This window comes from Macrotis lagotis, chromosome 1 (genome assembly GCF_037893015.1).
Source record: "Macrotis lagotis isolate mMagLag1 chromosome 1, bilby.v1.9.chrom.fasta, whole genome shotgun sequence".
Taxonomy (NCBI): domain Eukaryota; kingdom Metazoa; phylum Chordata; class Mammalia; order Peramelemorphia; family Peramelidae; genus Macrotis; species Macrotis lagotis.
In genome coordinates this window covers 183,239,220-183,267,155 of record NC_133658.1, presented here as the reverse complement: position 1 = coordinate 183,267,155, position 27,936 = coordinate 183,239,220, and the positions used below count along the sequence as shown (strand labels likewise).

At 34.4% G+C, this 27,936-nt stretch overlaps 1 long non-coding RNA gene across 1 annotated transcript in view; it reads left to right on the top strand.

The window, feature by feature from the left end:
- The window catches only part of LOC141514874 (uncharacterized), a 72,107-nt gene that overhangs the window by 43,674 nt on the left and 497 nt on the right, over positions 1-27,936 (top strand). The window contains exon 2 of the long non-coding RNA XR_012476136.1: positions 26,656-26,927. This is a non-coding gene — a long non-coding RNA (uncharacterized LOC141514874). The remainder of the gene's footprint in view (positions 1-26,655; positions 26,928-27,936) is intronic.

The following is a 27,936-nucleotide window of genomic DNA, read 5'->3' as shown; positions in this document are numbered from 1 at the left end:
TCCCAGATGGGAAACCATTTAAGGGAGTTAGTCTATTATTCCATATCTGAATAGTGGAGGAAAATAAAACTCAGAGCAAGTCCAACACAAATATTGACTCTACTTTTTTGTGTATATATATATATATATATATATATATGTATGTGAATATGCACATATGTATATATATATGTATTATGTGAATACATGTGTTTCTGTCTTTGATAACAAAGGACAAGAACCAACCAACCAACCAATGTGAATGCATTTGTTTAACAATAAATATTTTTATTAGACTTTCCCCTTATATTTGAGGATAATTTTCACTGCAATTGTTGAAAATCACCACAATGAGGAGGAAGATTTCTCAGCAAAGAAAATCTAGACAAATCAGAGCTTGTTACCAGGATGAGGCAGAAACTATCATCACTGAGCTATTCATGATCTAATTGTTTAAGTTTTATGCTGGCACTAGAAGTAATGTTGGACTTTAGAATCTGTCATTTTGGTCTTTATAATACATGGGATGAAAAATTAGTAGATACTTGATGTTCCCAACGTGTAACTAAAGCACAAGGGGGAATAATTAGAAGTAACTCTAGTCAACTTAAAGACTGTAGTTTTGAGTGCTTTATTTTTTTTTATTTGTCCTACTTGCCCCTCCTCACCCCTCCCCCACAATGACTGATCCCTTTGGAAGCTTTTAACTAGCTTAAAAAATTTATTAATGCCTTCTAACTTTTACATCACTGTCATTTCCAGATGTACATGTACCACCATAGTCCTGCCTTGAAATAAACAAAAACAACAGTGACTAAATTGAATATGCATACAAGATTCCTCATCTATAGTCCTCTACTTTTTCTAACAATGAGAGGGATGTGCTTCCTCAACTCTTGACTAAGATCAACAAGGGGTCATTATAGGTTTTAATATTTCAGTTGTCCTTCAATGTTCTTTTCATTTACATTATTATAAACATTGTATATATAATCCTCCTGATTTTGCTTACTTCATTCTAACTCACTTCATATAAATCTTCCCATGTTTCTTTGGATTTCTCCTATTCATAGTTTTTGCAGGAATATTATGCTTATATATTCTAGCTTATTCAGTCATTCCCCAATCTATATACTTCGTGTGTGTGTATATATTCACATATATATATTCATGTATATTCATATATGTATACACATACATAAGCATTCACGTATGTATATTTCTAATACACAAAAGTTGCTATCCAAATATTGGTGTAATGAGGGCCTTTATTTCTACTTCTGACTTCTGGGGGGGTGGAATATCCCAGTAGTGGGATGATTGCTAATTTTTGCTAGAGAAGGTAACAGAGGAGGGAAAGAAACTGAAAGTCACTAATATTCCATTTTAATATGTAATGTATTACCAGTGATTGCCAGAAGTTTGATGAGGAACCAAGGACATAAATGAGAGGTGAGGATCCTCTTAAGAATCCTTTTATCGCTCCTGGTCCTATCCCCCACGGTGAAAGCTTATCAGTGACTATACAAAACCGAGAACCTGCTGGAACTGTGATCTGTGGATGCAAATAAGATCTACTTTATTTCTGATTCAATAGGAAAATAAGAGACTGAGCAAGGTGTTTCCTTCATTTCAACTATAAATGTCCCTATAAATAAGGCAACTATTAAAAGAATTTATTTTTATCTAATGGTAGAATAATGGATGGAACAAAATCTTCAAAAATCAATTCTTATTTCTTCCTTTGTCAAAACTAGTATCCCAAATTTTCCTTCAGATTATCCTTCATGAAGAGAATTAACAAGTAGGTTTTTACCTTGGCATTAATTCATACCATGAATTTATCAGTTGGCTATGTAGAAAATGATAGATCTGAATTTACACAGTCTGATCAGCAGCTGTGTCCAAAAAACAAAACAAAACAAACCAGTTTTTCCCAAGCAAGGGTGAATAAGAAAGAGAGAGGTAAAAGACCACAGGGTTTAGCAACTGGACCACATAATCCTTTTTCATTCTCACTATTGCTTTACATTTACCCAAGCCTCTTATCAGTAAGCAGAGTTTTAGAAGCATCAGGGTTTGATGTTGTACATGGCTATCGATGACAAGATTTTCAAGCCCAAATAATCTGCTTCTGCCAGAGCAGAAATATGTCAAAACCTCATCTCTGCTCATGAAACTTCAGCTTTTGAGACTCAAAAAGATATAGTCAGAACAACCACAATCAATCTGTGAATAATCCAATCAACAGAAGACTGACTTCAATATACATAAAGATGTTTACAGGTTGATTTAAGTCAGAAATACCTCTGAACCTTTAGAATAGACTTTAATTTGACTAGCCTTTTGATGAAATTTTTTCCTTCACTTTGTCAAGTGTTTTTCAACAAATATCCTTTCAATTTGGGTACAATGGTGTAAAAATTTGGGATTGATTCCTTTCCTTACCCTTCTAGGAATCATCTTCTAAAATTAAGAGAATGCTATATTTATTTAATTTATAGATTTTTATATTATCTCACACATGGTCATATTTGATCCTCATAATGTTGTAAGATAAATCAGTTATTATTAACACTTTTCAGATCACTTTTACATATTATCTTTCCTGATTAGAATGTATATGGACTTCTTGAGGGCAGGAATTGTCTTTTGTGTTTGCATCTCCAGTCCTAAACAAGGTGCTTGGAACATATTAAGCTCACAATAAATATTTATTGTCTACCTGCTTATTTTAAACAAATGAAACTAAAGAAATGAATATAAGTTAAATGACTTCTCAAAAGCAATACAACTCATTGTTAATCAAGGATTAATTGACTCCTGCTTCTGGTAGAAGTAAAACATTTTGAGTTGGATTGGACCTCAGAGGTCAGTGAGGCCATCCCTTCCCATCAATCTCCTCTAAGTTAAACCCCTCTTCCTTGGATCTTTCCTTATATAAAACTAAGATTCTTTATACTACACCACAATTCAGGTCTGAGAGGACAACACAGTCACTTTGAACACTTGACTCTGAAATAGCTTATCAGATCACTTTACTTCCACAATAAGAAAATTACTGAGTAGTATGAAGATAGTAGACATTTGGGGGGATGAAAAGAAAGACACCACAAAGTAAGTAGGGACTGTTGAATATTACCATTGCCTATTAGAAAATGAAATTTTTGAGAACTTAAAGATATGTTATCTAGTTTGAGCCTCATAATCACACTGTGAGATAAGTATTATGAGTGCATGGTAGGTCCCCTCATCTTCCTTTTGTCCCTGACTCCTTGGAACCATGTGGCCATTCCATTTGATTTGCAATTGGAAGCTTATATATATATATATCATCTCCCACATTAGAATGGGAACTCGAGAATAGGTATCATTGAACTTTTCTTATTGTATTCCTGGTGCTTTGAGTATAGAAAGTGCTTAATAAGTGCTTTATTTATTCTGTTTCTCTTTGATCAATCTTACCTGAAAATGAGGAAGAATTACAGATGGGAATGACAATAGGAAACGAGGAGTAATGATGCTCAAAGAAAGACACAAAACCAATTGTGACCTTGATTCTTCCCTAGACTACTACTCAATCTACCAATCAAAATCCATTATCAGTTAGCTGCAGTCAGATGAGGTCATAGAACTCCAAAGACTACTTAAAACAACAATCCTATTCCAATTCATATTTGATTCTACAAGCCATCTTCCATGCCATGAGTGACTCAGACTTTAAGAGTTTCTATACCTATACCTAAGATAAATGGGATTTGGGCAAATGTAGGTGAATACCTTTAGGGGCTTGAAAACAGATTCTGATGGTGAATGTATTAGATCTCCTGAATCTTAGCTTATTCTGTGTCTGGAGGGACTTTGGTGTGATAAGAGCAGCAGGTTCTCAACAATTTGATTAATGCTTATATTACTTATTAAGCTATTCATTGTACTTGTTTTGCATAGCTTATTAACTTATTGATTTGATACTGAATAAAAACTCTCTCTCTATATATATATTACTCCTACATGTTTGCTCATCTCCTCAAAAATAATTAGTTATCAATATGACTGTTACTGATTTAAAATACATCATCAAGAGACAGATTAGGTCAATGAACTGGGCATACAATTAAAAAAGAATTCTGAAAAATCCCAGAAAGTATTAGCAAAATTAAAAGTTTTTAAAAACCACTGAATTGCTCAATAAATCTGGGAGCTACTTTGGGTAAAAACCCATTAAAAAGTAGACTATTAGATGATTTTATTGAGAGTGAAGAAAATTAAACAGCTAGTATTAGAAATAAAAAAGAATTCACAACAAATGAAGAAGAAATTCCTTATTGGAGTATATTTTTCCCATTAAATGCTAATAAAACTTAAGACTTCAATGAAATTGATGCATATTTACATAAATATAAAAGTCTAGATTAAAAGAACAAGATATATAGAGTACCGACATAAATCTAATTTCAGAAAAAAGATCCTGAACACATCATAAATGAACATACAAAGAAAAATACCTGGGACCAGATGAATTTACATGTAAATTCTATAATCATCAATTTTACTAAGCTGTGGAAGTTCTACAGCATTTCTCTCTGATCGGACCAATTGGCATAGCTTATAAGTGGATTTCTACAAAACTTTGATAGGCCTTAAAGAAGATATTATTGGTCTTTTTAAGATGGTATCATTAAAGGTAGTAGAGGAAACTAATATATGCAACAAAAATTAATTTCAATAATATATAAACTGCTTGCAAAAATAGGAAAAAGAAAGGATTATACCAAATTCTAGGATGATGTAACTATGAACTTAATACCTAAAACAGAGAGGGATAAATGCAGAGAAAGAAAATCATAGTTTAATATTCTCAATTAATGACACAAAAATATTGGACAAACTAGTATCAAAATAGTACTGAACAAAAAAGACTACAGGTCAAATTTAAAAGTTTATACACCATGATATAGTTTCATTTATGCCAGTATTTTTAATTCACTATAAACAAAATAGCAAGAATCACATGATTATATCAGTACATTCATTAAAACTTTTTTTAACAGCACACATTGCTGCTAATATGTTTTAAAAATAGCTATAAATGGACCTTCCCTTAATGCAGTCAATATCATATAGATAAAAACAAGAGCTAGTATTCTCTACAGGGAAGAAAGAGCAGATATCTTTCCAGTAAGATCAAAAGTAAAAAATAAATAGGTCAACCTTTGTCACTGTAGAGCTTGTTAATTAAGTGTCCCTTAGAAAGTAAAAAATTCCAAGTCTGATTGCCTCATCTGTAAGACTCAATCATCTCTAAAGTCCTTTCTAGCTTTAATCTATAATGTTACTGTCATTACTGTTTAATATAATTTTAGATATCTTGGCTATGCCTATGAGATAAGGAAATCGGCAAAATAAGCATAAGCAATGAGGAAACAACATTATTACTTTTCATAAGTTATGATGGTTTACTTAAAGAAGCCTAGAAATTTAAGCATAAAATTATTATTTATGAAACATTACTTCAGAAAAGAAGCATGATATTAAAAACATACAAATGATCAACTTTTTGTACATTAGTAAGAAAATTCAGCAGGAAGAAATAAAGAAACTCCATTCAAAATAACTAAAGAATGCATATTAAATTTGGAAATCTAGCAATAATGACCAAAGGGCAACAACAAACCACTTTTTACAGAAATGAAACAGACTAAATAATTAGTAACAGTTTCTCATGGTTGGACATTACCAGTGTGGTGAATTGAAAATATTTGAATTTAGTCTATGTCATTCTAATCAAACCACAAAAGGATTATTTTATAAATTAGAAAAATAATAAAATAGAAATATTTATGGATAAACAAAAACTAAACGGCAATATATAATCAAAGTAGAAAGAAAAGGTTAGTCTTATAAAATCTCAAATTAATCATCAAAATTATTTGATATCACTTAAAATATAGGTATCAATCAAATTGTTATAAAATATTAATCACCAAAATTATTTGATATCACTTAAAACATAGGTATCAATCACACTAAATATGTAGACAGATGAACTCAATAGCATGTTTTTGATAAATTTAAAGATTCCTAAATATAAAGGTAAGATTCCTTCATATCTTTTGAAAAATGATAGGAAACTAGAAAGAAGTTTGGCTGAAATTCGGTATACATCAGGATTTTATAGTAGATCCTACAATAAATTCCCATTAGCTATATCTACATATAAATGGTGACATCATAAACAAATTAGACAATTTGTGAAGGAGATGACATTTATCATCCTGTATAAGAGAAGGCTTCTTGAACCAAACAAGAAATTGAAAAGATCACAGAAAATAAATTGGACAGTTTTCATTCTTGCACAAATAAAATCATTGTAGTTACATTTAGACAAGTAACACTTAATTGAAAAAATATCTTGGTGACAGTTTCTCTTGTAAAGCTCTGATAAACAAGATACAAAGGTACAATTCAAATATATAAGAAAATAATATAATGACATAAAAATATTGAATAAAATATTATCAAAGAGAGTATAGGTAAAATTAAAATGATTATATACTACGATATAGTTTGATTTATGTCAACATTGTTAATTTGATTTAACCAAAACAGAAAGAGTAATGTGATTATAACAATGCATTCATTAAATCATTGTAATGCAACACCCATTACTGTTATATGTGTTAGAAAAACTTAACAATAAATAGATTTTCCCTTAATGTGGTAAATATCCTATTCATAAAAATCAAGAGCTACTATTCTCTATAATGAAGAAAGGGCATATGCTTCTCTAGTAAGATCAGAGGTTAAAAAAAAACAGATCTCCTTTGTCACTTCAGATACTTATTACAACTGCAATAATTTCCTCCTGTAAAGTTCTGATTTGCAAAAGGCATAATTCAAATATATATAAGAATAAGAGCTATTTCTCTTTAGATAAAGGATAAAAGAATGTGAGTAGACAATTCTCAAAAAAAGAAAGAAAAACAAGCTAAGAGACTTACAAATTAAAGTAATTGTGAGTTTCTATCTTAAACCTATCAGATTAACAAAGATAATTAAAAAAAAAGAAAATTTCAACTGTTAGAAGAGAGCATAACAAAGTATAAAGATGTGGCATAAACTGGCATATTAATACAATGTTGAACTAACCAAAAGTAACATTTTTTTAAAAACTTTTTCAAATTATACCACTAAACAAATTAATGACACTAATAAGTATTCATTACATGTTTACTATATGCCAGACACTTGAGAATACAAATTTGGGCTAAAAGAAAAAAAGTTCCTAATCTCAACAACTTTACATTTCAATGGAGAGGATAATCCATAAACAAAAACTGAAAGGAGGAGGAAAAAAAAGAAGTAAGAGAGGGATGAAGAGAGAAGCTCAGAGAATCAGAAGAATAGTCAGGGTGTAGTAGAGCAATGAGCATTGTCAACTTGAGCACTTATTCAAAATGAAGACTCTAGAAGATACTCTTTATGACAAGAGAGGATCACAAAGTCCAGAAGATCTTCTAGAAGAAGGTCACAGAAGCCTAAGTGTCTTCCAGAGTGAAAAGGCATTGCTAGGAATGTACAGCAAAGAGATTAAAGAGAAATGTAGAGAGTCAAGGTGTAAAAAAAATTTATGATGCTTTTTATTATAACAAAGAATTGGAAACTAAGGAAGAGCTGTACATGGTATATTAATGTGATGGAATATTGTGCTATAAAATAGTAAAAAAAATTCAGTGAAAGCTGAGAATACTTTTGAATATTTATGTGGATTCAGAGTAAAATGAGAAGAATCAAAAAAATGTATTAAAAAACTATAAAAACAATTTTGAAACAGTAATGAATTCTGGTCAATGAAAACAATGATCAGCTACAATTCCAGAGGATCTATGATGAAACATGCTAATCACTTTCTGACAGATTCGATGGACTCAGCATGCAGAATAACATTTACATTTCTGGACATGGCTAATATATGCATTTGTTTTGTTTTACTATGTTTATTTGATAAAAAAGAAAGTTTTTTTATTTTGGTAAGAAGAATTGGGATGAGGAGACAGATTAGCAATAGTGATTCAAAAAAGTGTCAACAAAACATCATGTTTATAATACAGAGGGAAGTGCAGAGACATAAATAAGTAGAACAAATTTGAAACTAAATATATAGACATTTGTGTATACAATTTGAAAATTAAGTTCACTTAATAGAGAATCAAAATTTCATATGGTTCATGAATCTAGAACTGGAAGGGATCTCAGAAGTCATCTAGTATAATCCTCTCATTTTACAGTTGAAGAAACTGAGACACATGAAGTTTAAGTGATTTGTCCATTGTCACATACAATCTTGTTGTGTGTGTGTGTGTGTGTGTGTGTATTTTATGTATAGAAGAGTGAAATGTTTCTGTGTTTGATATTTGTGAAATTCAGAATAACACAATTTATTTTTAAAAAGAAAAAACAATTTTTTGCCTTGGTAATAATAATGGATAGTCGTATAATGCTTAATTGGACTATGCACAATCAATCAATAAATACTTGTTTATTATTAAGTACCAACAATGTAGGAAGCACAGAAGTCACTGGGACTAAGACCTAGACAGGGGAATTTTGCTAAGTAAAGGAAATCTTTCAATCTCACCACAACATTGTGAGGGAGTTTTATAATTATCCTCAGAGAATCAGAGAGAAAATATCTTATTCAATGTCACACAGCTAGCAAGAATCAAAGCCAGAATTCTATCTCAGGTCATACTAACTCCAAACCCAACACTTTATCAAATACATAACACTGTATGTGTGTTTTACTAGTTTTGTTAACTAGTAAGTTTAGTTAACTAGTAAGTTGTGTTTATTTTTTAATTGTCCTAATCTAGTTTGAAAAACATTCTAAAACAACCAGTCTAGTGAATTTCTATCAAAGATATAACAGTGTAGATTTTTTCCTTCTTAAAAATGAATCATGATTCCTTGGAGGTGGAATGGGCCAAGCATTCTTATAACAAATTTTCTGAGGTGACTGGATGGAATAAAAGTGATTACTTTGTATAAAGCACTGGACAAAATAGATGAAAGAGATGAGCTGCTATATAGATGGAAAGGTTTCATAGTCCTTGGGATATAACGGCAAAGCAGATGATAATTCCTCTTCTTCAATGTCTTCAAATTTTCTGTTGATTCATTTGACCATCTAAGAACTTTCTTTTCTGGATCTTCAGTAACTGGGGATCTATTTTCTTCAGTAGAAGGTCCCTGGCTGCATCTCTACAGGGGGTGTATCTCAGAATGATAGACTGCTGAGGGAACAAGGCTAGAAAGTTTACTGTTCTCAAGGCTCTTTAAGTTCAGGGTCCTGAGATGTATCCACTGGGGTCTGAGGGAAGAAGATCACCAAGATTATGGTAGTGATTGGATTACTTGGCACATGCTGCCTCTTATTTCTCCCACAGGGTGACTTGCAGCTTAGCTAGACTGTCTTGCTTACCCTGTGTGTTGCTGGTAGTTAGCAGTTGGTGGGGGATGGCTGACCCCTTCTCCACAGTGGTTTCTTCCTTAGAAGATGGCAATGAAGGCAGGGATAGCAGAAGTCTGCATAGTGTTGCACTTCTCAGAGAATCTGTGCCTATCTACTTGTTGGTGGTAAATGGTCAGCCGTTGTTGTTAGCTGTCATTATCTACAATGAATTCTTCCCTCATTATTGGCTGTGGGCTACCAATATTTTACTTCCCTTTTTTTTCAACAGTAATCTATGAAACTCTAATGAAAAGCAATACAGACAAGTTCATTGAGAACAAATCCAAACTGGAGCTACAGTTATACATACTGTAATAATCTGAATTTCTAGAATTAAAGAGAGACAATACAAGGTTATTGAGCACTCAAAGTATTACTGAACTGCATTAGATTGAAATGACATGCATAGTGGTGCAGCTAGGTGGCACAGTGAATAGAGCACCAGCCCTGGAGTCAGGAGGACCTAAGTTCAAATCCAACCTCAGACACTTAATACTTACTTAACTATGTGACACTGGACAAGCCACTTAACTCCATTGCCATGCCAAAAAAACCCCACAAAGAACAAAAAAAGAAATGATATGTGTGTTGTTGTTTTCAGTGATGTCTGATCCCTATGTGGGGTTTTCTTGGCAAAGATACTCAAGTGGTTTTCCTTTTCCAAATCATTTTATACACGAGGAAACTGGATTTATTTTACACTTAAGGTAAACAGGATTAAGTGACTTGCCCAGGGTTATGCATCCAGTAAGTGACTGAGGCTGGTTTTGAGCTCAGGAAGATGACTCTTCCTGACTTCAGGTATGACATGACCTTGCTGACCTAGACTGAATGAGAGTTACTTGATTATCCTTATATCTTTAGCCTAGAAAGTTTCCCACTTTCCAACAATTGCCACCAGGAGTCAGATAGGCATAGGAGCCCTGGGAATAGAGGCATATCTCAGATCACCCTCTCTGGTTGTCAGTCAAACTCTCACAACAATCCTCTGGGGAAGCAACTCCCATGGAGAAGGAACAGCAACTGTCTATATATCTATGTATCTATAACACAGGGCAGAAAGCACAAGGTGCCCTGAGGGAAAGGTGACAGGCAACAAGTGCCAGACAAGTCAAACCATTACCATTACTTTGAATATAATTTCCCCTCAGATTCCAGTGAAAATATCCCAAAACCCTGAAACCAAGATCCTTGGGAATAGCATTTGTTTCCTGGTGCCCCTAGCTGACAGTTCCTATGTAGATGCAGACTTGGCAACTCCTCCTGCAGGTGCCATAGTTGTAGCTATTGAAGACCCAAAAAGGAAAGTTCTCGTACCCCAAATCCTTGAGCTTTCAAATGATTTAACATCAGCATACAAAATTATTTTATTAGTGGAAAACATATTAAAGAAAAGGTTTTACCATCTGCACAGCCATTGAATCATAAGGCTCATAGAATTTTTCCTATAAACTTTGTAGGTTAAAACCTTCTATTCTATTGTCTACCCCATTTATAAGAACTCTTTGATAGCAGGGATTTTTGTCTTTTCTATTTCTATCTCCAGTGTTTATCACAGTTCTTTGAATTAAGTTTTTAATAGACACACCTTTCTTTTAATGCACATCACATAAACTTTCCTGTAATCTGTTGTCTAAGAGAATGTTAGGCCCGGGGAACAGAGGAGTTAGGTGATTTACTGGGAATCACAAAACCAGTTTATATCAGAGATAGAATTTAAGTACAAGTCTTTCTAACTCAAATGTCAACTTGTTTTCTATTTTACTGATCAGACCAAACACATCTCAAATAGAATTTTAAATATTATAGATGTCAACTCCCTATTTGGTAACTTCATTGCCAATGTATTATTTTTTTCTTTAGGATTTTGCAAGGAAAATGGGGTTAAGTGGCTTACCCAAGGCCACACAGCTAGCTAATTATTAAGTGTCTGAGGGTCAGATTTGAACTCAGGTACTCTTGACTCCAGGGCCAGTGCTCTATCCACTGTGCCACCTAGCGGCCGCTATTGCCAACGTATTATTAATCCACTTGACCTTACAGAATTTGTTTAACGTTAATGTATTATTTAGTGCTTTAAATGGATGCTTTCTGTAGTTTCCCAGATTGCTTTTTGAATAATCAATAACCATCATTATTTCAAATTCCAAGAGAGGATTAAATTAAACTAGAATAGAGTATGGGGTCCAGTAGAAGTACATGCAAAGACAAAAACACATTGTCTAAAGAGACATAATCTTAATTCTACTTTACATTAGAATGTTTAGTCAACCCATTGGGCAATGGGGGGGTTATATTAAAAAATAATTTATTTTTAAAGGTCTGGCTTTGCTATTTGAGTAAATAATTAGAAATTCTAAAATATGCACACTAACCTTCCTTGGATAATCATGCCCTTATACCTTGTACATGAGGATTATTAATGAGCACAACATCAAGATTCACTTGCTATAAAAAAAGATGATGGTTTTCCACATTATATACCATGAATAAGGAAATGTCGATTCATTTTCCTAATGATGGAACAGTCCTTTGATTCAAAGAAAAACCTATATTTGTTGAAATGATTTGAATTTTTTTTCTACAAGATCTTCAAGCAGATAGGGTTACGGGAATAATCATAAAGATACAAAGTTTCTTGTTTGTTTCATTTCTAATACATATGATGATTTGGGTCTTTCTTACTGTATGAGGTGAAGTTAATTAAACTCTCTGATGATCAGATTCAACATCTATAACAGTGATCACCAAATACTGGAATGTTCTTTCTGTATAAAATTTAATTTTCCCTTCAAGGGATATACTTAAGGTATGTGGGGAGAAGGAATAAGATTTTCCAAACTACACCTATCTAGATGCTGTTGAATTGGGGCTAAATCATAGTTCCTCAGAAGGAGGAAGATTGAGAGTCTGAACAACAATGAGAGGAGTTAGGTTGTAATGGGTAAAGCATAGATATGATAGTGCTGGATTGACTATTGTTGAAAGAATAGAATATTACTCATCTTTCTATTTTCTGATTGGTTAATCATATACTCCTTGGAATCAAGTTTGGAGCTACTTGGTTCATTTAGCCTACCAAGGGAACTTGTCTCCCACTTTGGAGATCAGTGAACCTGAAAATGAGGATACTAATGGTTTAGTACCTCCTTCGTGGGGCTATATTGAGAATAAAATAAGATGATTTATATGACACAGTTTGCAAAATTTATAGAACTATGTTATTATCAGCTATTATTATTATTATCTTTATGACCTTCACTAAGTCATAACCTCTTAGGATCTCTGTTTTCTATTTTATTAAACTGCTTGAACTAAATGATTCCTAACATCTCTTCTAATTCTAAATCATATGATCCTTTGAGTGATCTGAGAATGGAGGTGAAGAAGCAGAGTTCATGATGAGGGCAAAAAGTAATTAGAGAAAAAGTAAACTAATGAGGGAGGCAGCGCAGCATTTGATTGTGACCAGAAAATGAAACATCTGTGTCCTAGAATTATAGAGATGGTATAGTTTCAAGAGATGGTTAGATTCATCTTCCTTGGCCACTAAGGCAACAGAAGAAGTGAAATGGTTGGGGTGGTGAAATGAAAAATTGAACTCAGAGGTTAGGGTATCAGAAGAGTTATCATTATGATTACTGCAGTCACCAAGATAGTAACAGCAGATGGAATGAAGAAGATTGTTAACAAGGTGTATGAACCCTTGGTGGGAAAGGATACCAGAGTTCAGGAGAAGAAAACAGCCACAAGGACTGGGAAAGTAAGAATATTGAAAGTACAAAGAGATTACCGATTGATGATGGCAGATCAAGGCTAGGGGGCAAAAAAGCATGCCAACAGTTTCTACTGAATCCTTTCAGCAGAAAAAAATGGTCAATCAAGTCTGTCCAACTTTGAAAACTGATAAGGCAAAAAGGTTGCAGGAAAGCGAAGGTGGAGAAAGGTTGTTCCTTTGTTTGCTTCACAATTCTGCCCAGGTCCTGTCCTGGTGATCCCCATCTGATCAGATGAGATAACCATTAATAAATGTATACCTATTAAACCATTTCCAGATTTCCTATCAGTCTAAAAACAAGTTACCTCCCAAAGCCAGACCATTTAAGGTGATTATTAAGAGGCTTGCTTTTTTTGTGAGTGTGTATGTGTGGTTTAAACACCCACTTGGAATTCAAGGGTCTCAGACTACATTGGACAAGCAAAATGCCAGTTCACTCCCTTCTTTATAGTGGAATCATGCCAAGGCAGCTGCAACTGTCCTGCAGCTGTTTAAATAATCAACTAGCAAGATAAGGCCAGAATTGTTTTTTCCTTATTTCCTTAAGACTCCATGCTCAGGAAAAAAGCACTTCAGAATTGAAGGGTGTAGTAAAGGCAAACCTATAATGAAAACTGAAATTAAGAATTCATATTTCCATGGCCAAAAATAACCTTACACCCAAACCAGGTGACATGGATTAGAAGAGACTCTCAATGGTAAAATGACAAGAATAATAGAATACTAGCAATGGAAGGAACCTTAGAGATTAACTGGTTGAAGCCACTCATTGTATAGTTGTAGAAAAAGAGTTCCATAGAAACGAATTCCAAGATTCTACAGGCAATAAGGAGTAGAGCTGATTTTTGAATTGGAGTTTTGAGGTCTTCTGAGATCTTATGATGCTTTGTTTTGTCCTTTCCTTGAGCAGACAGATAGATGAAGAGATACATACATACAAACATAAAGATATAGACATGCAAAATACACACATATACATATATTTGCATGTATGTATTCATACAATATATATAAAATGAATCCAAATCCAAATATAAAATGAATCCAAATACAAATCCAAACAAACTGAAATCTAAATTTGAGTAAGGAATTGAGCTTTTAATTAAGAAATTCTTATCTACTAAAGCCCTTGCATAAAATTATTAACCATATGTTAATAAGGATAAGGAGATATGAAGGTTAATGAAGTGGTAAACACTCTTCTGACCACCCAGACAACTGGGTTATAGCTTACTTAAATTTATCATGCTTTAGTTAATACCTATTTCTTTCTGTTAGTTTCTTTTTGGCAGTAGAAAACAGCTGGTTACCATTTTCTATCTAAAAACCCTTCATGTACTTAAAGACTATAATTAAATTGTTCCTCAACCTTCTTTTCTCTAGCCTGAATAGTTTTAGTTCCTTGATTTAATCTTTCCATCCACATCCAAGTCTTCCCATCTAACCCTTTAATTATTTTCATGACCTTTCTCCCTTTTCCCATCCAGACCTAGCTGTGGAGTCTAGAATTGGACGTAGAAAAATGGCTAAGAGATGCTGAAAAATTCTGAGGGGAAGGCAAGTTTCATATCCAGGAGCTTCATTTCTGCAATTTCAAGTTTGCTTTTTTATCAGAAAATACTATATTACTTACTAAAGGTCAGCTTGCTATTCACTATGACCCTTAGACCTTTTTTTCTTCCTACATTTAAATAACTGGTTCTCTCTGTCTTGTGTTTTTTCAGTCTGATTCCCATAACAGTCACTAACATTGAGAAGTAATATTGGATAGAAAGTGGAGTGGACTTGGTGAGGGACAATCCATTCTAAATCCTACCTCAAAAACTTATTAACTTTGTGTCCCAAGGCAAGTTAAATTCCTTGGCCCCAGGTAACTCATCTGTAAAAGAAAAGAATTAGATCTGATAATGTCTAAAACTCACTTTTAGCTTGAAATCTGATTCTCTGATGCTGAATGATATTCAGAACAATGTTTGGCACATACAGTAGTACATGTTTAATAAATACTTGATGACTGACTTAACTATTCCATGCCACATTGTTTCAATATATAAACACAACCCATATGTTCATTGGCACTGTAAGCAAGACCCATAGCGCACATTTTTGTATTTGTTTTTTTTTAAACAAAGCACAGACCACAACAAAACTATAAAGTAGACAATACTTAAATGGATCTATGATCTCATCACCTCAGGAAATTCCTCCATTAATTCAAAAATAGAAACCCATCTATGTCTGTCTATTCATTGTAACTATTGTCCATGTTCTTCTTATCAGAAGTTTTTACTGGAAAGAACTTTCCCAGTGGGTTGGAGGCTTTTCCTAATTGCTAGATTACCAGTGAAACACCCTAGCTGTACAATTGTTATCCTTCATTCTTACTATGTGATCAATCCATTTTCTATTACTGTAATGCAATTCCTTGATGACACCTTTAACTTTTACATTTCTATTTTCCAAAGTTTCTCATTTGTTATGATAGTTTGCTCACACACATCAAGCACCTTTCCATTGGCCTTTTTTTAAAAATCATTTTTAAGTCTACTAAAACAGCTGTTTTATTGACATTTAGTAGCACAGGTAGAATAAAAGCTGAAGTTTTGCTTTTCTGGAAGCTTGAATTTAGAAGAGTTTTATAATTTCTTGAAAGGAAACCAACTTAAATTTTTCCTCTGCTTAACACTCAGCCCAATTCACTGTTATTCTTTGTCCTTCATTTTTTGAAGAGAAGCAACGACGTCAGGAAAGTGATGTCTTGACCAGCAAGTGAATTGGATTTAATTGGATTGACCAGCAAGTGAATTGGATTTAAGTGAGGTTGTGTTAAACGCACCAACCTCACCCTCTCCTCCAGCCAGCTCATTGCCCATCTGTACTGAACTGTCTGTCCCAGATATTGATATCAAGTAATAATATCTATCAACAATATATCTATATAGCCATCTATATATCTATAAAAATATGGATGTAGCTATGTAGATGAACAATATTTACCATCTCTTCAAAATGGATATCGAATTTTTGCCACTAGGCATTGCTCATCCATATGAACTTTCTTGTATTGGTAGAAAAGCCAAGTTTGAGTGACTTTATATGTGTTTCAGAAAGCTCTGCAATATTTGGGGGGGTTAATGTATGCAGCAAAGTATCACTCACAAACAGAGCCACCCAGAAACCCCCTTCTTCCATTTAGCAATACCTAGTGGACCTAGTTTCAGTACTACAAAGGTGAACACCTTTGTCAAACATGCATATTGCTGTTTTATGCTTCACCTGATACTTATAGTCAGGGTCCTGATTGGGATTATTGTTATTATATCTTTCAAGGAATCCTGAATAATTTTGATGTAAAATGGGAAGCACCTTTACATAATAGAGGTTGTTTAATCAAATCAAATGTTTTTAAATAGTCAACAAACACAATGTGATCTCATGTTTTTATTTTGGACTTTACTTTTATTTATTTTTTTTCACATTACTACAATAGTTACATGTAAAAGTAAATATAATTCCTCCTTCCTTCCCCACAAAGGAATATAAACCTCAAGAAAAATAAAAGGAGAAAAAAATGTGACTCAGTCTGTATTAAGATACCATCATTTAACCCCATTGCCTTGGAAAATCTAAAAAAAAGATACCATACCATCAATTGTCTTTGGAATGGATCACTTTCCTTATCATAAATCCATCAGAGAAATTGCTTCAATATTTCTCCCACAGTTGTTATTGCTAGTTGTATTTCCCTCCATCCTATTCCTCCCCATTCCCATTTATTCTATTCTCTCTCTCTCTCTCTCTCTCTCTCTCTCTCTCTCTCTCTCTCTTTCTTTCTCTCTGTCACTTCTCAAAAGTGTGTTGAATCTGACCACCCTCTCCCATAATCTTCCCTCTCTTTTATCAATTATACCCACCCTCCTTTCCCCCATCCCCTTTGCTCTCCTAATTTCCCCCTAGGTTAAGATAGATTTCTATCCCAATTGAGTGTGTGTGTTATTTTCTCTATGATCCACTTCTGATGAGAGTGAAAGCTCATTCATTCCCCCGCCTCAACTTCCCCCTTGTCACTCCATTGCAAAAGTTTTTTCCTTCCCCTTTCATGTGACATAACTTAATCCATTCTACATCTTCTTTATTACCCATTTATTACATCTTTATAATATATTATATCTTCATATTCAACTCTGTCCTGTACCTTATACACACACACACACACACACACACACACACACCATCTTCCCATACAGGAATGCAAAAATCAACATCATTAAGTCCCTCATAATTTATCCTTCCTGTCCACTCTCACCTGAGTGGACTGTGCTTCACCTGAGTCCTGAACTTGAAAATCAAGCTTTCTGTTCTACTCTGGTCATTTCAACAGGTAAGGTTGGTCCCCTGTTTCATTAAATGTCCATCTTTTCCCTGAAAGAATATGCTCAGCTTTTCTGGGTAGCTGATTTTCTGTTGTAATTCAAGCTTTTTGCCTTCTGGAATATCATATTCCAAGTCCTATGAGCCCTTAATATAGAAGTTGCTAAATCTTGTGTTGTCCTGACTGTAGCTCCATGATATTTGAATTGTTTCTGTCTGCTTGTAATATTTTCTCCTTGACTTTTGGAATTTGGCTGTAATATTCCTGTGAGTTTTCATTTTGGGATCTCTTGCATGACTTGATTGGTGGCTTCCATAATGTCTATTTTACCCTCTGCTTCTAGGATATCAGGGAAATTTTCCTACATTATTTCTTGAAAAACAAAATCTAGGCTTTTATTTGGTCTTGACTTTCAGGTAACCCAATAATTTTTAAATTATCTATTCTGGATCTGTTTTGGCAGGTCAGTTGCTTTTCCAATGAGATAGTTCACATTTTCTTCTATTTTCATTCTTTTAGTTTTGTTTTATTGTTTCTTGATTTCTCACAAAGTCATCAGTTTCTACATTGGAAGGAATTATTTTTCTCAAAGAGCTTTTCTATCTCCTTTTATAGGTGGTCAATCCTACTTTTTAGTGACCTTTTGGACTATTTTTTTTTATTTGATCTTAATTGACTTAAATCCTCCTTCTGTTCTTTGCTCATTTCCCCAGTCTATGGCTTGATTTTAACTCTTTATTAAGGTAGAACTCTGCTTCCAGATTTTGTGCATTATAGGAGGATGCACTTTCCCAAGGTTTTGAGCATTGTTTTCCAGCTGTTTTCAAGGACAACTCTGCCCCCACCAGGAACCTCAATTCTTTTAGGTTCTTATGAGAGGCTCTAACTTTTCTCCTGGCCTGTGCTCTGCTCTGTGGTTGAACACAAGCAGTCCTCTCTTCCCTAGAACCAGGAGGAGAGTCCCTGCTATAGCAGTAAAACTCTTTCCTGAGACTGGGGCCTCAGACTGGAACTTGGATCTGAATGTGGGCAAAGCTATAAAGTGTTGCCTCAGGGATAGCAGAGAGATCTCTCTCCAGATGTCCTTACCATCCATGGACTGAGCACTCAGGAAGCAGCAGTTGGGTGGTTCACTGCTGGGTGACTCCACAGTCCTGATCCTAGTCCCCTGGGACCAGGGTTGTGTTGAGGTCTGCACTGGTCTAGACTCCAAGCTCACTCTGATGTGACAGAATTTTCCAGTTGACCTTCCAAGTTGTCCTTGGCAATCCCTGGGCTGAGAGGTCTTGGAAACCACACCCGCTTCCACAGACCCAGGGACCCAGGCATCTCTCAGGACAGTTCCAGGATGACTGGAGCCCATTTACTCTGGCAGTGGGCCAGAATGGTCCAGAATGCTCTGTGAACCTTTCCAACCCTGGTGTAACAGACCTTTCCTGTGGATCTTGCAAGTTGTTTGGACTTGAAAATTATTTCACTCAGTCTTTCTGTGGGTTCTGCCACTCTAGAATTTAGAGTTATTTTTTAGAGGTATTCGGAGTGATCTGTGGGAGAGCTGTTGGGATTTCCTGCCTTCACTCCACCATCTTGACCCTGCCCTGATCTTATATTTTCTTTCAATTAAATTTAAAATGAAAAAGTAGTGCACTATTAAAAAAAACTATTCACAAAAGCCTATTTGTTGGGGCGACTAGGTGGCGCAGTGTATAAAGCACCAGCCCTGGAGTCAGGCCTGGGTTCAAATCCAGTCTCAGACACTTAATAATTACCTAGCTGTGTGGCCTTGGGCAAGCCACTTAACCCCATTTGCCTTGCAAAAACCTAAAAAATAAAAGCCTATTTGTTGCTTACTAATATGCTTATCAAGGATGATCTGAATATGTGGGTGTTTGTAATTATCATAAAGTTTTAGGAAAGAAGATATATAATGCAATAATTGATGTTTTCTTAGTTACCTTTTTCACGATTAAAAATGTCTGATATTTTTATCAAGCAGATAATTTATTATTAGACTGATATTATAATTTAGGAAACTGAGCAAAGACCTTATAAGTATCTTGTATAAATGATGAAATATATAAATGAGAAAAGGAAATATTGATAATACTGTATGACTTTATTTGGAAAAAGGGGGTTAAAATTTGTTCCTAGAAAGGAATGCATCTGTCATAAATGGAGTTAAAATGTGCAGTATTCGATACTATAAATTTTCAGCAACTACATAAATTAAAAGATAGTGTTTTGGTATTGCTTATGGAGAAACCACCAAGTGATGGACCCAAAATGCAAAACGAGAGTCTAATCCATACTCTATGATAAAAATTGATAGACCCAGAACACTGGGTTCATCCATCAACATCTCCTCCCCAGTGCCTGTCAGATGTGTGTTTCCTTCCTTCTCATCCTGTTCCCAAATTTTGAAGGACTCTATATTTTTACAAAGTTATATTAGGATGGTACTAAATTGACATTCTTGGTCTATTTTTTTTTTTTTTTTTTTTTTTAGTGTTTGCAAGGCAAATGGGGTTAAGTGGCTTGCCCAAGGCCACATAGGTGATTATTAAGTGTCCGAGGTCCGATTTGAACTCAGGTACTCCTAATTCCAGGGCCGGTGCTCTATTCACTGTGCCACCTAGCTGCCCCCCTCTTGGTCTAATCTTAAATGAATAACTCTTGGCAGCCTTTTTTTTTTTAAACTGTCATTTCCAAAGCAGTGTCCTGAACTGGTCTTTTAAAATTACTTCTCTGGAAGGTCAATACAGTTTCTGAAGGAAAGACCTCTTCATTCCAAGAAGACCTCTTTCCTGAAGTGTTTAGGGTAAAGATTTGACAAAGAGAAGGAAGAAGTCTTTGATTAATTAATTGATATATTTATTAATATCACCTTTGACCTGTTAGAAAGGTTTGTCTCTAGAGGGAGTATAGGAAGTTTAATGATTTTGGGGAAATGATTCCCCAGGGTGTGTCAAAAGTTAAGAGACTATTGTTCTATTTGATTAATCAGAGACCTTTACTTAAACTCTGAACCTTAAATAATCTTGACTCTGGAATTTTTTCTTTGTTTTTGAAGACTATAAAGTGTATGGAAAACTTGCTAGGTAGGGAAAGTTTCACTTTTTTTATTTTTTTTAAAAACATATTTTTATTTTCTGTTTTTTTAACTTTTATATTTAAATTTTCAATTCCAAATTCTTTCTGTCCTTAATCTCCCCCCCCCCCCATTTAGATGGAAAACAATTTATACTCATTATACTTTGGAAGTAATGCAAAGCAAATTTCCATATTATCTATGTTGTCAAAAAACCTCTAAAAATAAAGTTAAAAATTGTGTTTCAATCTGCAAAAGTTCATCAGTTCTTTCTCCAAAGATGGATAGTAATTTTCACCATGGGACTCTTAGACATGACATGTGTTGATAAGAGTAGCTAAGTTTTTCAAAGTTGATTATCATTATAATAGTTTTGTTTCTGTATAAAATGGTCGCCTGGTTTCCACTCACTATACTTTATATAAGTTCATGCACGTCTTCCTAGACTTTTCTAAAACCATCAGTATCATTATGTGTTAGAGGTCAATACCATCACAATCACATGCCATTATTTGTTCATTCATTCTTCAATTCATGGACCTCCAGGAGGGAATAAGGAAGTGTTTGTTACTCTGTCATTTGAATCTTTGAATCTCCCTTGAAAAAAAATGCTTGTAAAGATTAATATATACAAATATTCAAAAGACATAAAGTGCTTACTGTGATAAGCACTTGGGGAGATAAACAAGAGCAAAACTTATGTTTTCTACCCTTAAGAAGTTTACATTATAATCTATGTACAAAAGCAAATGTCATTCCCAAAGGGAAGACAAATTTCTATGAAGATGAACTCAAAAGTTTTTTAAAAATGGTCAGATTAGAGCAGTTTATAAGAGGTCAAGGAAGTCAAGAGGCATACTCATAAACATCCATACACATTTGTAAATATATGCATGAATATGTGTGTATAATCATGTATGTGCATAAAATATACTTATATTTTATATAAACATATATACATAATACATACTTTATAAAATGTCTTCTGATAGAATAGAAAAACTAAAACAAAAAGCGATAGTTTTTTTCTTCCACTCAAATTTGCCAGTATGTGGAACTTGATATTGAGAGGAGAAATGAGTAGGAAGCCTCTCAGTAATTAGTGGTTGACACTTAATAACTAAGAAAGGGTGTCTCCTGTTTGGGAATTCTCTGCCCCTCTAAGGCAAGAGTCACCTCAGCTGTGGAAAACACATGTCAAATTTCTCTTTTGGCACTTCAGGTGAGAGGGTGGAGGCTTCATGAGTGTTCCATGAGGTAGAGAGAAAAACAACTTCTTCATGTGTCCTAATGGGGTTAGAATTATAGAAAAATCGGAGCAAGTGTTGTGCCAAAGACAGAACAGTACTTGAAATCTTGAATGTAAGGGCAGATCAGTAATAGTGGCTAGAATACTAGACTGAGCATCAGAAAGACCTGAATTTGTATCCAACCTCAAATACTCATTAGATGTGTGTTCCTGAGCAAGTCAATTAACCCCTTTGAACCTCAGTTTTCTAAGTAGAAAAATAGAGATAATGACATCACCGATCCCATAAGATTGTAATGAAGATCAAATGACGCCCACAAGAACTGGTTAAGGATTTCTGCCTATAAATTCTTTACTGAACTGTTATAAAGTTAAAATGAGATAATTTATGTGAATTACTTTGGAAATTTTAAGATATAAATATATTATATAAATATATTAATATTCTCCCATGACATAGAAATCACACTAACATTCTCTAGGTTCTACAGGCCATTGCAAGATCTAACACTGTTATCAGGAATACTATTGTGCTTGGATGGAGCATACCACTTCCTTTGGTGGCTGTTCTGAAGCGGACAGTAGCACTTGTTAGAACTTAGTTATTATTATATGATATTTGTCCAAAATGTCAGTTTTATTATAATCATAACTCCTGATTGTAATGCTGAATTGAAAAAAAAAAGGTCAGAGAAGAGAAACATTACCAGAATTGTCTGATAAGGCCTCATGGAAGAAGTGAGACTGGAAATGAATAAATAGGACTTGGGTGAAGAAAAGGAAGGAGGTTCTTGTCAACAAAGAATAAGCTTACTGTGTGTCCTGGGCAGAGTGATAGGGTATGGAGCCCTAGAATTAAGAGGGATTGAGAATGGTTTCCAGTAGAAAATGGAATTTTACTTGGGAAGCCAAGAAACCAGAAAAGTTAATGAGGAAGACCATTAGCAGAGAAAAATGGTCTGACATGAGATGGAATGTCTTATTCCTAGACCAGTAAAGAAACCAATACCACTGGACAGAGGAGCACATGGCAGAGAATAAAGTATAAGAAGACTATTGGGGAGGGGGGCTAGGTTGTATAGGGCTTTGATGACAAGTAGGACTTTGTTTTTGATCATGGAAGCCATAGGGAGTCACTGAAGTTTATTGAGTGCCTTGATCCTATGGAAAGTACTTTGGTGTCTGAATGGAGTAAGGAGAGACCTATCAGTCAGTTATTGCAGTATTCAAGGTTTGAGGTGATGAAGTCTATACCAGGGTGGTGGCAGCGGCAGAGGAAAGAAGGGAAGTAATTAGGGAAGAAAGGGAAGGGGAAAGGTTTAGGCAAAATGATGAGTTCTTTTTTGACCATATTGGATTAAGATGTTAATGAGATGTCCAATTCCAGATGTCTGAAAGGCAGTTGGAGATGTGAGATTGGAGGTCAGCAAAGAAATTAGGGCAGGAATGTAAATTTGACAATTATCAGCATAGAGATGCCAATTAAATCCATTGGAGCTGAAGTAATCACCAAGAGAAATAGTAGAGAGGAGAGGTAAGGCATGTCCAAGACAGAATCCCAATTAGCCCTTGTCTTCAAAGAGTTCATATTCAATTGGGAGAAGACAGCACGTGTATCTCTATGTATATCTATATCATCTATATCTATATATCCATCCCTGAATATCATCTCCATCTCTATCTCTAAATCCATCTACATCTATCTCTATATACTTTTACTTCATACTCTGAGTCCAAAGTAAAAGAGAATGACCATACAAAAAAGTTTAGAAGTGTGGAGGGGGTACTATGAGACCTAATTATTTTAAGTGGAGGTAAGATCATTTCTCCTAAGAGAGAAGAAAGTATAGATGGAATTAGGAGCCTGAGAAAAGAGAAAGTTTAGAACAATAGCTGTAGGATGACATGTGATATGAAGGCAATAGGAAAACATAATAAATAACAATAATCACAATAATAATAAAAAGTTAGCATTCATGTAGACCTTTAATTAACAAATACATTTACATATTATCTCATTTGATTCTTCTTTTTTTATACTTTTTGAAAAGCAGTGGGGTTAAGTGACTTTTCCAAAGTCTCACAGCTAGGCAATTATTAAATGTCTGAGACCGATTGAGACCTTCTGATTCCAGGGCTGGTACTCTATCCACTGCACCACCTAGCTGTCCTTCCTTTGATTCTTAACCATAATTCTGTGAGGTTGTTATTATTATTATCCCCATTTTACAAGAGAGCAAACTGAGGTAAAAAAAAGACTTTAAGTGACTTTACTAGAGTAATTCAGATAATTGTCTTAGATACAGTTCAAGTCTTCCTGACTCCAAATCTAGTCTTCTGAATGCTTTGTGAAACCTAATTGTCGTGCATAAGCAAAATTAGAAGTGATATCTGAGATGTGGGCTGCTATCAGCTTTACATACAACTTTGGGAAAGCTGCCCATTCTCTCTCTCCATTTCAGTTTCTTCATTATTAAAATGAGAGGATGGAATTAAAATGTCTTTTCTAGCTCTAACATTCTCTAAGTCTGATATATCTCTTTAGAATTAGATTCTAGGTAAAGAAGGATTTGGTTTCTATTGTATGAATCATTGAAAAAGAGTGCAGGCAATGATAGGAGATTCATGTCCTATTGATTTTGCATTTCAGTCTGCCATATATATTTATATATGTATATATATATATATATATATATATATATATATATGTGTGTGTGTGTGTGTGTGTGTGTGTGTGTGTATAAATTCTTGAAAGTGATCTGCACATTAAAGAATCTATTCACTGAATGTGAACTTGGAGGTCCACTGAACCTGAAATTAGGTATACCTAAATTCATATCTGACTCAGACACTTATTAGTTGTGGGCAAGGGATGTAACCCCTGATGCCTCAGCTTCTTCATTTATAAAATGGAGAAAGCAATAATATCTCCTTGCAGATTTGTGTAAAGTCAAAATGAGATATTTGGAAAACCCTATATAAATGCTAACTGCTATCATTTATTTAAGATGCCTCCCTTTTGCATACATGGAGAAACTAGTGAATAACCAATCTCAAGGGAAAAACTGAGAAAATAGGTGTCTGCTGAAGGACACTAATTTAAGACAAGTTCATCATGAAAGACCTCTTGTCTTCATAGTGTGAAAGACATTGAAGACTGTCCCATTGTCAAGCTGTGCTAAACTGAAACTGCCAATTAGATGAACTAGCACTGAACTCACCCTTCTTAATTCTACCTCCCTCCTTGTAGTCATGGCCTTCATTCTGCCCTGAGCAGGATGAAAGGAATGAACATGATTCCACAGCTCACGGGAGTCAAATCATTATGTATGATATACTTAGCCTTGCTTCAGTTTTTCCCTTAAAATTTATTTTCCATTAAGATCATTTTATTGTAATTATGTAATTACTATAGTGGAAGTGAAGCAGACAGTGGGCAGTAGGGAAAAGGAAGGAATCTCATCTATCTTCTCTATATCAACATATACACAGGAATGTAATCAACAGTAACTACTATCACTAATATCCATGGGGTGAAGAAAATACTACTCAATCCATTCAAAATTCTTTTAAAATCACAGAACTGTAGAACTGTAAGTGACTAGAAATTGTGTTTTCCAACACAGTCATTTTTATAGATCAAGATTTTTATAGATCAAGGGTCTTTCCTTTTGTTCAAAATGCTGCTGTTTTAGCAGATACATTTAAGAATATGTCCATAAAAATGGTGCAGATCATAAAAATGTTGATGAAGTATGAAAATTAATTGTTTCATGTATTGTATTATCCAACATACACAAAAAGAAAAAGTCATGTGAGACACCCCCATGATCCCCCCCATTATGAATGGTTTAAAAGGGAAAGATTTCTTGAACTTTTTCTGTAAAGGAATGGAGAGTAGGTGAATTGACATGCTAGAATGCTTAGGAGCTCCCTGAGACTAGAGGGCAAGCCCTTATGCTGTATCTTTCATGGCTATTTACAATAATTGGCTCTGCTCAAATGTGAACGAAATCTTTCAGATCCAATAGAGTCTGATTTCAAATAAGCAAAATAAAGAAATCCCTGTTTAAGTGGAAATTAGCTTTCCTTACTATTTGACTTTTCATACTCATCTAAATCAATTTCTCAAAGCATTTATTTGGATTCTCAAATGTGTCTTCAGGCTGAAGGAGTAATTTCACAATAGCCTTGTCAGAAATGCAAGCAGAATGTATCTGAAGGACTTTATCATCACAGTCTTGACTTTCCAGTTAATCACAAATTAAGGTCCAGAGTGTAGAAAGAGTGCAAAAGATTCCAAGAAAAGATATAACATAGCAAGTGTTTCTCTACTTGTTAATTTTCTGAGGGTTCATTCACTGTGGAAATAGAGAAAATATTACATATAAAGAGACCCAGACAATACAGCCACACCCTAAGCCGAAGATGTTTAGTTGAGTTGGATCCATCCATTTTGATGAGGCAGCAATTTCCATTGGGATCAGTTTTCATTGTTAAATAGACCCGGTAAGTATCTCTTCCAAGTACATTGTCAAAAATGCAGCAATTGTCAAAAAAAACTGTTAGGTGTTCAGGTACTCCAAGCTCTCCTGATTTTTCTAGATAGTAATCTGAAGGCCTTGTTCATCATACCTTTTAAGTCTCTTTTTATTTATTTTGCTTGTAACAAACATAGATAACCTGGAGATATCTGTGGCTCCTGGAAAATCAAAAGAGGTGAAGGAAAGATCACTTCAGGATGACCAAAAGCCTAGGAGAGAAACCTTTGGAGAGCTGAATAAATCTCCATTTAGGAGATCTGAGATCGGGAAAGACCCAAGATTGCTCCTGTATTAAGGAACAAAAGAACCAAAGGAATTGAATTTGCTGCTGAGAGAAAAGTCAAACCATCTGCATCAAAAAGGAACTGAGAATCTCACCAAAATCACAAAATCATAGAATCTAAAGGTAGGAAGGATAATCAAAGATCATCTAGTCAAACTCAAACCAGGATTAAACTCCTTTCAATAACATATCTAGAACATTCCAAATAATATATGTCTGGTCTTTTCTTTAAAAACTTCAATGAGGAGAAACTTATTATACCCTGTCAAAGCCTCTTCCACTTTTGGATCACTCTAAAAATTTTAAAGTTTTCCTTAGATTAGTCTCAAATTAGTCTCTTTACGACTTATCTCCATTGCTTCAAGTTCTTTCTTGTCAAGAAGAACCATGCTATCCCCTCTTCCAAATGTTAATCCTCCAAATATATTAACAATATCAAAATGAGATTCACTTAGGTTAGGGATCTAAGTTGTTTGGTCTAACCTCTACTACAGCCATAGTAAAAGCAAATAATAGTAATGAAGAAAAATGAGCCATAAACTGTGCCAGTCAATTCTACCTGTGACTGAATTGTAGGTAGTTTAGAATAAGGAAATTGGGTTCAGGAAAGCTCTTTTTGATTCATACATTTGCTTTTCCTATAATAATGATAATTCTCAATCAAGGCTGAGAAAAGCCATTCATTCGGTGAAAGAGGACATGAACTAATAAAGATCAGGTCTAATTCTCTGAATATACTAATAAAAACCAGGGCTATCTACTGCTGTATTTTGTAGTGTTTTGTAACTTTTTCCATTGTTTGATTTTTGCCAATTCAGGTTTTCTGTAGTTTCTAGCAATCAAAAATAAAATGAAGCATCATTATGATCATCATCTGAGCTAACATTTATATTGTGCCAGCCATGTTCTTACCATTTGACAATGGTAATCCCTTATTCCTCACAATAACTCTGGGAGATAGATGCCTTTATTACTTTCATTTTACAGATAAGGAAATTGAGACAAAGTTAAGTGACTGGCCCAGGGTCATACTGCTAGCAACTAAAGACATATATTTGAATTCAGGTCTTCCTGACTCCAGGCACAGTACTCTGTGTCACAAAGCTATTCCAAAAAACAAACAAACAAAATC